The sequence below is a fragment of the Euprymna scolopes genome, chromosome 30 (assembly GCF_053919585.1).
Source record: "Euprymna scolopes isolate OS-2025 chromosome 30, ASM5391958v1, whole genome shotgun sequence".
NCBI classification, from domain to species: Eukaryota; Metazoa; Mollusca; class Cephalopoda; order Sepiida; family Sepiolidae; genus Euprymna; species Euprymna scolopes.
This window is the reverse complement of record NC_136511.1, coordinates 5,049,859-5,061,863: the sequence shown is the minus strand read 5'-3', so window position 1 is coordinate 5,061,863 and position 12,005 is coordinate 5,049,859. Positions and strand designations below refer to the sequence as shown.

The 12,005-nt window shown below is 36.7% G+C and overlaps 1 protein-coding gene across 1 annotated transcript in view; it reads left to right on the top strand.

The window, feature by feature from the left end:
• The window catches only part of LOC145254638 (large neutral amino acids transporter small subunit 2-like), a 314,875-nt gene that overhangs the window by 36,311 nt on the left and 266,559 nt on the right, over window positions 1-12,005 (top strand). The gene's annotated exons all lie outside the window — the stretch shown is intronic.

Genomic DNA, 12,005 nt, shown 5'->3' with positions numbered 1-12,005 from the left:
TAGAATGTGAAGCTTTTAATTCTTGATGAGAAAACCACGACCGGTCGTGAGAAGAAATAAACCCATCATGTGTTTTTATAAACGTCGTCTTTGTGTTGTGATTCTACCAAAAGGTAAAGTGAATATTGTTATTATATGTCTTGTATATCTGTGTTATAAAATGTCTTGACATACACATCTCATATCTACACTAAGACTGTCTGAACACTGTTTCTTCACTTTAAGAGCTTCTTCCATCAACACATCTAAGTAATGAACTGTTTGTATATATATGAATCGTCATAACACGAACACGGAACGCAACAATATCTCTCACAACAACATCCCTCTTAATAAACAATCTGTCTTTACAACATCCCTCTCTAAGACTCTCAACAACATCTCTCTATAAGACTCTAAGACTCTCACTATTAATAACAACAAGAAAAATAATAATAATGAAACCCCTATATAACAGTAGAAATCTTCAAAAATTCAAAGAAGAAAAAACAAAATTGTCCTTAAAACCAAAATACACAAGAGGTTTTATTAATTCAGGTGGAAATCCGTTTCATAGAAACGATTTGGAGCATTTCCACTTCGAGCAACGAAAGGATAACCTTCGTCGCTACACTTTCTGTTCTTTCTTTTTTCTTTTTCTTTTATGTCAAGATGGTGACTTATTTTAGCAGCAAAAGTATTCGATCCTATTACGTATATACTTACATAATAAGTATTTGCCTCATGCAACAAATAACATTTGGGTGGGTCCCAATTCATTTATTTCCAACCTGTCGAATATTTCTCTTTACACAAAAACGACAGAAAAAAACAACTGCACTTTAACAAAATACGAAAATGCGGCCATTATTCGTTCGTCAGACTTCTTAATTCGATGCTAGCTTTAACCTTGGAGGAGGACACTGACACGGTGGGACCTCGTAGAAATTCTCTTTTTGCTTACGTAAAAATAAGGTGAAACTTGCTCTGTTTAACGGCTGCTGTAAAAACGCCGTTTTACGTTTGTTGTAAAAATGGAACGGAAATTTTAAGTTTTAAGTTTTTTTTAATTATTATTATTGCGCTCCAAAAACGAAAGTAATCGAAAGAATAACATTCAACAATCGTACTTTATCTATATATATATATATATATATATATATATATATATATATATATATATATATATATATATATATAAGTGAACGTGTCTGTGTATCTGTGTGTGTGTCTGTGTACATTTCCCTACGCAATAATTCTGTCACTTTTTAGTCTACAGACTAGAAATTTGATATACAGGGTACTGAGATTTGGGAAAATCGATGTGATCGGTTTTTGGCCAGAAATTATATACTAGTCTGGGTGTCCAGCGTTGCCCGGGTGTTTGGCGTTGTGTGTGTGTTGAGGAAAAAAAAACAATATGGTAGTAGGCAGGCAGGCTCGAACCCGTACCGCCAAGGAGGAAAAAAAACGTGACGTCTTTGCCGTTGCGTCCATCGCCAAATCTGTAGTACGAAGGTTTAAATTAAAGCTAGTCGATCGAAAAGAGGGGATGGCTTTCAAAAATATCGGAAAAAAAACGACCCCTCCTTGTAGAAAAGTGCCCAGTTTAGGGTGAAGGAATGAATGTTTTTTAGTCAATTTTTCAATATTTGCCGTCCTAAAGATCGAGCTTCAAAACGTATACCGATCTCGTGAAAATCTGTCATATATGTATGTGTGTGTGTATGTGTGGCACATCGGTTCTCGTTAGATCGCCCTAATTAAGCAACGTTCAGCCTTTTGAGTACTAGGTGGTTGACCATTTGAGACGACCATACGTTTTATGTAGGAGGACGTCGACCCCCCCCCCCATTGAGAACCTGACCGAGATATGGATGCGACTGGAGACTGCTTGTGAATTTAATATTTCCTTGACACTTCCTCCTTCGGAAGAAGCTGGTTCAATACGGTTAGAGTGAGTGCCACTGGCATGGTATGACTAGCACCAAGTGACTTCACTTGTTGACTGGAGCGATATCTGTGTGTATATATATATATATATATATATATATATATATATATATATATATATATGTGTGTGTGTGTGTGTGTGTATGTATGCGTATATGTATTTATATATATATATATATGTATATATATGTGTATATGTATATATATGTGTATATGTATATATATATATATATATGTATATATATATATATATATATATATATATATATATATATATATATATATATATGTATTGCAGCTCCTTCAGTCTTGGACAGACTATGGATACTCACGACGGGTTGCTTGCGCGTGAAATTTTTGTGGCAGAAGGGGCACAATCTCAAACCATACCTCTTCTGAGACGACGTTGTTAAATACCAGTGGTAACTGATGTACAGGACGACTGGAAACAAATGCCGAGATAAGCGGAGAGCACATACACCGTCTAGAATTCCCAAATGGTCACCCATCTGATACTAACCATGCTCAACGTTGCTTAACTTCGGTGATCTGACAAGAATCGGTGTGTCAACGCGATTATGCCGTATATATGTACATATGTATATATGTGTGTATACTAGCAGGGAGATCCGACGTTGTCCGGGGTTGAATAAAGATTAACAAATGTTCCACCCACCCATACTTTTATTGTCATCAAAATCGATGAAATCGATCATTTTTTTAATAAAATCGATTGATTGCCTGCTCTAGTTAGGGACACTGTATCGCGCGAGAGCTTCATATGCCGCCTCATAGTGACTTAGTCCGCAATACTTTGTAGTCTACATTGCACTGTAGAGAATGGCTTTACTTAGTTTAAAATGTAAAATTCGAGTATCATGGTTCAATTGTGCTCTAAACAGAAACATTTATTTTATCAAAGAATGTGCAGTTAATTTAATTTTGTATTATTAGCCTTTTTACTTGTGCGGTGATAGAACTTCTCAAATACATTTATTATGTTAGGTTGTATATAACTTTGGTCAAAATCGGATTTCCTTCAGTAATCGGATTTTTCCGATTCGCGATTTTCGAGTCTTATTAGACGCATTCCGTTACAAAACTACGTAAGAACAATCTCAGACACATCAAGTGACTTCGTAAAATCCACAGGGAACTCTCTCTCTCTCTCTCTCTCTCTCTCTCTCTCTCTCTCTCTCTCTTATACACATATAGACACAGAGACGACGTTCCTTTCATATAATATTATGAGGGGCGTGCAATAAGTAATACCCCTGGCCCACTTTCCATAGCAGTAGAGCAACGAAACTTAGCACAGTTATTAGTCTTTCTCTACACAGGAAGCACCCAGAGTTATGCATTTCTCCCATCGTTTGATGCAGCTCTGGAGACCGTTTTTGTAGAAGTTTTTCTGAAGTCACATCTACAACCACGATGTGACTTCAGAAATCAAGGCTGCATCATGTGTGAAACGCTTTCCTTTAAAAAACAACTTCATGGCTGGGAAGATGTGAAAGTCAGAGGGTGCAAGGTCAAGAAAGTAGGAGGATGGGGCAGGATTTTATAACCATACGCCCGTGTTTCTGATCTGGCGACATGCGAGTTGTGGACCGGAGCGTTATCCTGCAGGAGGAGAGTATCTTTGCTGATCTTACCCCGCCTCTTGATTTTGATAGCTTCCCTTAATTTCCTCAAAGTGAAGCATAATAGGTTCCTGTAATTGTGGTACCCTTTGCCAGGAAATCTGTCATCACTACTCCGTCCTGGTCCCAAAAGACTGTGAGCATGACCTTGCCAGTGGAGGGCTGCACCCTTGCCTTCTTCAGAAGTGGTGAGTCCAAGTGCTTCCACTGCATTGACTGGGCTTTGGTATCTGGATCATAGTGATGGACCCAGGTTTCATCCTGTGTAATCAGTCTTTTGAAAAACTTTGACTTATCTTCTTGGCACATCTCCAAATTCATCCTCGAGCACTCGACGCGTTCTCGCTTCTGGAATGGTGTGAGCACCCTGGGAATCCATCTGGCAGACACCTTATGCATATGCAAACGGTCATGAATGATAGTTTCCACAGACCCTGTACTAATCTTGACATCTTGGGCTATTTGGGAAATAGTTATGCGCCGATCTTCCAAAATGGCAGTCTCAACTTGACGGACAGATGCCTCATCAATGGCAGAAGGGGAGGGGGCGACCAGGTCTGGGAGCTGTTTCCACAGACTTCCGGCCATGTTCGAATTTACGATGCCAGCATTTTACAAGGTCATATGATGGGGTATTATCACCATAAGTTTCTTTCATTTCATCAAAAGTCTCCTGTGGTGTGCGTCCTTTCAAATACAAAAACCGGATCACTGCTCGACATTCAACAGGCTCGATTTCACATCCGACTCAGTTCAAACACCTGTAAAACATAAACCACAATTAGTTCAGATCTGTAATTAGCCACATAACCCGTAGAGATATAAATCATTGCACATGCAAAATTTCAGCTAGATCAGACAACTGGAAGTGGGCCAGGAGCATTACTTATTGCACGCCCCTCGTAGATATATATTATATAATAGTATATATAAATGTAGGTATATATACAAACACATACACACATTATATATATATATATATATATATATATATATATATATATATATATATATATATATTAGTGTTGAGACGATTAAGCGGAAAAATCAGAACTTTTTGGAGTATCGGAATCATTATCGGAATCGGGAAAATTTGTGCATATTTTCCGATGCCAAGAACGATTCCTTTAATTATCTTCTTTTTTAAAATTTAATTTTTTTTAAAAGCAAAATCTTTCACTGTTGGTAATAATAATAAAATAATAAATAGTTATTGATTTAAAATTACCAGTAAAACTAAAATTTATGGATCACCCCCCCCCCCGACTGTGTTTTTACGTTTGAGAAAATATCTGCACATTTAACATGTGTTTTACGGCAATCGAAAAAGAAACAATATAGTAGTTAAATATTTAGATATTTATAAAGAATTGGAATCGGAATCGGTAATTGCTGGAAGTGCTCCCCGTTGACATTTATGCATTTCTGAGCACGTTGAACAGCGTGTGCAGATACTGACTGTAGATCTTCTCTGGTGATTCTCCGTATAACTTTGGTCTAGAGTGTAAGGATTATTTGCATAAACTTTTTGTTTTAAAGTCTCCCAAAGATAAATAAAAAAAAAAAAATCACATGATGACAAGTCCGGGGAACGCGGTGGCCATAGCCCTTTGCTTATTGTTCTCTCTTCTGTAAACGTGCCATGAACTCGTGTGAGTGATGTGTGAGACGTGTGGTATGTAGCGCCATCTTATTGGGAAAAGAATTGCATTTTGTGTTGTGGTGTCAGTTGGTCGATAAGAGAAAGATTCGAGAGGTCGGGCTACTTTTAAGTGGATCGCTTGATCTGAAAAATTGGTTGGAGAAAGATTAGAGAACGCAGGCTACTTTTAAGTGCGCCTCTCTGTATAAGTGTGTGTGTGTGTGTTTGTGTGTGTGGGGGGTGTTTGTGTTGGGTGTGTGTGTGTGTGGGCGTGTGTGTGTGTGTGTGTGTGTGTGTGTGTGTGTGTGTGTGTGTGTGTGTTGATATAAACGATATTAAAATAATACGTATATGTAAGAGTATATAAGAGAGAAAAAGAACGCATGGGGAAAAGGTAAACTCCTGATAACATTTTCAGGTCACAAATTCTATTTGAGCAACATATTTTGAACAACTAACAAAAAAAAAACTATAAAAAGATCTTCAGTTTTTATACGAGGATAAAATGCGAAGATACCATCTTTACTTTTCGCGATAAAGAAAAGAATTATCGAGTTTGTCTTGGCGGAATCTAGATTATTTGGCGCGTGAACTCTACATTATTTTCAGCGTTCAGTGCCAGCTTCTGCAGATCTGGGAGAACTTGTACAAAGGTATGAACGTAGATTCGCGCCTCCTCACGCTGATTCCGAATCTCTGATAAGAAACGACTGTCCTAATCTCCCCAAATCAGAGAATTATGTAATTTTAATGAAAACTTTATTTCTCTCTCTCTCTCTCTCTGTCTCTCTCTCTCTCTCTCTTTGATGTATGTGTGTGTTTGCGCGCACGCGCGTGTATAAAGTTAGTGGAAGAGAACTTTCACAAAAACATTCGACGAGCTACAACAACTATATACGATTTCCCTCACTCTCTATCTGTGTCTAAATCCAAACGCAGATTCCACGAGCAAAGCTACTTTCTCAGAACTACCCGCCTGTGGAACACTGTTCCGCTGACCTGCCTCCCGATTGAATACAACATGGTAGCCTTAAACTCCAATGTAAACAAGTTATTGTTGGACCGTCCCCATAAATAATCAAATTCTACCCAATTTATACAATTAAGTATTACTACAGTACCCCCTTACATTCATTGACCCTTATCCTCGAGTGGCCTTCGGGCCTTGATAAGTGGTGATTTCCAAGTATAGACAAAAGGAAAATTTCAAAATAAGAGCGTAATATTTATTTATATATCTTACAGAAGATCAGAAAAACATTGGTACCATTGGTTTCAAAACCAAACCAGGAGGACAAGACTGTGATTGCCTTTGTTGGACTCTCTTCTGCCTCTGTTTAAATCTGCCTTCCCGGAAATCCGTTTTGTTTTGGATTTGAAACCGACGGTACCATCTTCTGCAGCACATACACACACACACACGCACACACATATATATACATATATGACTACTTCATTTAATCACATAAATTAATATGCGAAAGTATAAATTTATGCGTAAACCTTAAGTGTTTACTTCAACAGTGCTCAATACATATATATGTGTGTGTGTGTGTGTGTGTGTGTGTGTGTGTGTATTAGTATTATTAGTATACCTTACTACATATTTATATTTATGCACTGAACACTGCTGATATAAATACTAAAACGCATAAATGATATATATATATATATATATATATATATATATATATATATATATATATATATATATATATATATTTAAAAGAGTGTAGCCATCAACAATTGTGGGTTTTTTTAAAAGGTTTTCATCATATTTTTATTTTAAAATATTTTTATAACGCGTTTCGAGCTTAGGGTGTGCTCTCTTCAGATATTTTCGTTAAAAGTTTTTCTTTAAAATGGGAGTTTGTGGATATGCCTCCGCTGATATTAAATATGTTTTTCATAGTGGTGCGATGCGTGTGTTCAGTGTTTAGACGTTCTGTCTCCAACTGTAAGTGTTTCACTGTGACCGGTCAAAGTTAGTTTCAAAGAGTGTTTTTTAGTCCATATGGTGAAGGTTTTTATGGCTTCTTTAGGGTTCTTTTTTAAAGACTTTCTTTCCCCATGTATAGCATACACTCACACACAATCCCATACGCATACATATATATTCATGTACATGTACACATGCACACGCACACAGGCATACACACATACACACACGTACATACATAGAAATATATGTAGGAGCATACATATATACACATATACATACCCACCTACACACCCACACACATACTCGCATACATCCACATATCTACACACATCTACATATATATATATATATATATATATATATATATATATATATATATATATATATATATACACTTTTTTTTTTCCTACCAAAACACGCATGTATATATGCGCTTAATCATTCAGACATATGTACACGCACCCACACACACACACAAGTAAGATGGAGAATAATAGGCAGAAGATATATATACACACACATACACGCACATACACACATATATGTACACACATATATGTATGTGCACATACACTCACAAACATCCACATACTATGTAGGCACATACACATACACACACACATGCACACACACAGACATATGCAGGGGCTCACACATACGCGTATATCCATATTCACACGAACACATTTACCCACTCATACATGTGCATACATATGTATATATACATACATACACACACATACATACGGATGTGTATACACTCATCCACCCATATATATATATATATGGGCACATGCACTCACAATCCCACACACACATACATATTCATACATCCCACCTTATGTATATATTGGTTGAAGTTTCCTTTCCAATCCATGCACATATGCATACATGGATTCGGTCACCCAAACATAAGTGCACGTATACATACAAACAAGATGTAGCATAGATAACAGATGATATATAATTATACACACACGCATACACAATCATATGTGTACACCCACGCACATACACATATACACACGCACACACGCGCGCACACACACATACATACGTTTAATTTCTAGTTGTTTGTTTAGTTAAGAGAAATGGTACTGTACTGGGTATGGGCGCGCGCACCCGCGAAAGTGTGCGTGTGCCTTATTGTGCTTTTTTGTTGTTTCGTGTGTGAGGGTGCACACCTACCCAAGCATGCATGCGTGTAAGTGTATTTTGTGTTTTGCCTATTTATGTGTATAATTATGGAGAGACGTTTAAGGCGGGGTTAAACTTTGTTATGAAATTTTTTTCTTGAGTTAGCAAGTAGAAGTAGTTGTCAGTTTGGAAGATGGGCATTATCTCGAATCTGCCTCCACTGCATGCGTGTATATGTTGTGATACATGTAGGTGTCTATTTTCCGCGATTTTGATGTTGGATCGGTGTAGGGCTACTCTATTACTAAGGTTTTTTGTAGCGCCTATGTAGGATTTATCGCATGCTGGACATTTTATTACATAGATTACGTTTTTTGAGGTGCAATCTAGGTTTTTTTAAATTTTGAATGTTTGTATGGGGTTCGCAAATGTGTATGTGTTTCCCTCTAATATTATGTTGCAGACTCCACATCGTTGTTTGTTGCATTTTGTGACTCCTTTTGTTGCGTCTTGATTGAGTTTGGATGAGGTAAGAATGCGTTTTAGGTTTTTGGGTTGGCGTTTGCTTTTTATTATTTTTGTTGTTTTAAGGAAATTGTTTAGTTTGCTGAGAACCCCTAAAGAATGAAACAAAGAACAAATCCTAACATACGTATCCACACACAACACAAACAACCCTGAACTTTTCACAGAGATAACGAAAAACCTCGTCCTACTTAACCAAAACAGCATACTTAACCAAAACAGCAAACTAAACAATTTCCTTAAAACAACAAAAATAATAAAAAGCAAACGCCAACCCAAAAACCTAAAACGCATTCTTACCTCATCCAAACTCAATCAAGACGCAACAAAAGGAGTCACAAAATGCAACAAACAACGATGTGGAGTCTGCAACATAATATTAGAGGGAAACACATACACATTTGCGAACCCCATACAAACATTCAAAATTTAAAAAAACCTAGATTGCACCTCAAAAAACGTAATCTATGTAATAAAATGTCCAGCATGCGATAAATCCTACATAGGCGCTACAAAAAACCTTAGTAATAGAGTAGCCCTACACCGATCCAACATCAAAATCGCGGAAAATAGACACCTACATGTATCACAACATATACACACATGCAGTGGAGGCAGATTCGAGATAATGCCCATCTTCCAAACTGACAACTACTTCTACTTGCTAACTCAAGAAAAAAATTTCATAACAAAGTTTAACCCCGCCTTAAACGTCTCTCCATAATTATACACATAAATAGGCAAAACACAAAATACACTTACACGCATGCATGCTTGGGTAGGTGTGCACCCTCACACACGAAACAACAAAAAAGCACAATAAGGCACACGCACACTTTCGCGGGTGCGCGCGCCCATACCCAGTACAGTACCATTTCTCTTAACTAAACAAACAACTAGAAATTAAACGTATGTATGTGTGTGTGCGCGCGTGTGTGCGTGTGTATATGTGTATGTGCGTGGGTGTACACATATGATTGTGTATGCGTGTGTGTATAATTATATATCATCTGTTATCTATGCTACATCTTGTTTGTATGTATACGTGCACTTATGTTTGGGTGACCGAATCCATGTATGCATATGTGCATGGATTGGAAAGGAAACTTCAACCAATATATACATAAGGTGGGATGTATGAATATGTATGTGTGTGTGGGATTGTGAGTGCATGTGCCCATATATATATATATATATATATATATATATATATATATATGGGTGGATGAGTTTATACACATCCGTATGTATGTGTGTGTATGTATGTATATATACATATGTATGCACATGTATGAGTGGGTAAATGTGTTCGTGTGAATATGGATATACGCGTATGTGTGAGCCCCTGCATATGTCTGTGTGTGTGCATGTGTGTGTGTATGTGTATGTGCCTACATAGTATGTGGATGTTTGTGAGTGTATGTGCACATACATATATGTGTGTACATATATGTGTGTATGTGCGTGTATGTGTGTGTATATATATCTTCTACCTATTATTCTCCATCTTACTTGTGTGTGTGTGTGTGGGTGCGTGTACATATGTCTGAATGATTAAGCGCATATATACATGCGTGTTTTGGTAGGAAAAAAAAAGTGTATATATATATATATATATATATATATGTAGATGTGTGTAGATATGTGGATGTATGCGAGTACGTGTGTGGGTGTGTAGGTGGGTATGTATATGTGTATATATGTATGCTCCTACATATATTTCTATGTATGTACGTGTGTGTATGTGTGTATGCCTGTGTGCGTGTGCATGTGTACATGTACATGAATATATATGTATGCGTATGGGATTGTGTGTGAGTGTATGCTATACATGGGGAAAGAAAGTTTTTAAAAAAGAACCCTAAAGAAGCCATAAAAACCTTCACCATATGGACTAAAAAACACTCTTTGAAACTAACTTTGACCGGTCACAGTGAAACACTTACAGTTGGAGACAGAACGTCTAAACACTGAACACACGCATCGCACCACTATGAAAAACATATTTAATATCAGCGGAGGCATATCCACAAACTCCCATTTTAAAGAAAAACTTTTTACGAAAATATCTGAAGAGAGCACACCCTAAGCTCGAAACGCGTTATAAAAATATTTTAAAATAAAAATATGATGAAAACCTTTAAAAAAAACCCACAATTGTTGATGGCTACACTCTTTTAAATATACATTTTTTCTCTCGTTGGAACTACACAACCATCACTTTAAATATATATATATATATATATATATATATATATATATATATATATATATATATATATATATATATGTATAATTATAATATCATATACGTATACTATCAGGGAGACCCGATGTTGTCCGGGATTGAATGATGATCTACCAATGTTTCACACTCCCATATTTTTATTGTCATCAATATCTGTGAAATCGCCCATTGTTCAATCAAATTAATGATTGCCTGATCTAGTCGGGGACCCATTTCCGTGCACCGGGAGGAAGCTTCACATGCCTCCCCGCAGTGATTGTCCACAATAGAATTGTTACAGGAAAAAGGCTACATTGCACTGTAGAGAATCTACCGTTGATTTTATAAAATTCTTTTTATGTATAATGGCTTCTTTTTTTTTTTTTTACACAGTGATCACCACTTATCAAGGCCCGGAAGCCACTCAGGGATAAGGGTTATTGCAAGTACATTCAATATAATATTCAATATAATTCAATATAAGTTTAAAATACAAAAGTCAAGTATCATGGTTTAATTGTGCTCTAAACAGAAACATCCATTTCGAACGCGCCCCTGTCATATAAAAAGAACTACTGTTGATTTTATATGCCTGCCCCACTTGTGCAGTGATAATGGCTTGAATTTACGTTTAAAATGAAAAAGTCAAGTATCATGGTGCAATTGGGCTTTAACCAAAAACATTTATTTCGAACGCGCCCCTGTCATATCAAAGAACCTACTGTTGATTTTATATGTCGGGCCTTTCGACTTATGCGGTAATAAAACTTCTCAAATGCACTTGTAATATTAGACTGTGTAAGGTGTTAACTTTAATCAAAATCGCCTGTTCTTTCTTTCATCGGATTATTTAGATTAATATCTATACTTATTGAAGACATTCCGATATAAAACCTATCTGAGAACACTGCCAGACATGTAAAGTACCGTCATATGAAATTTCATAAAAATCGGCCC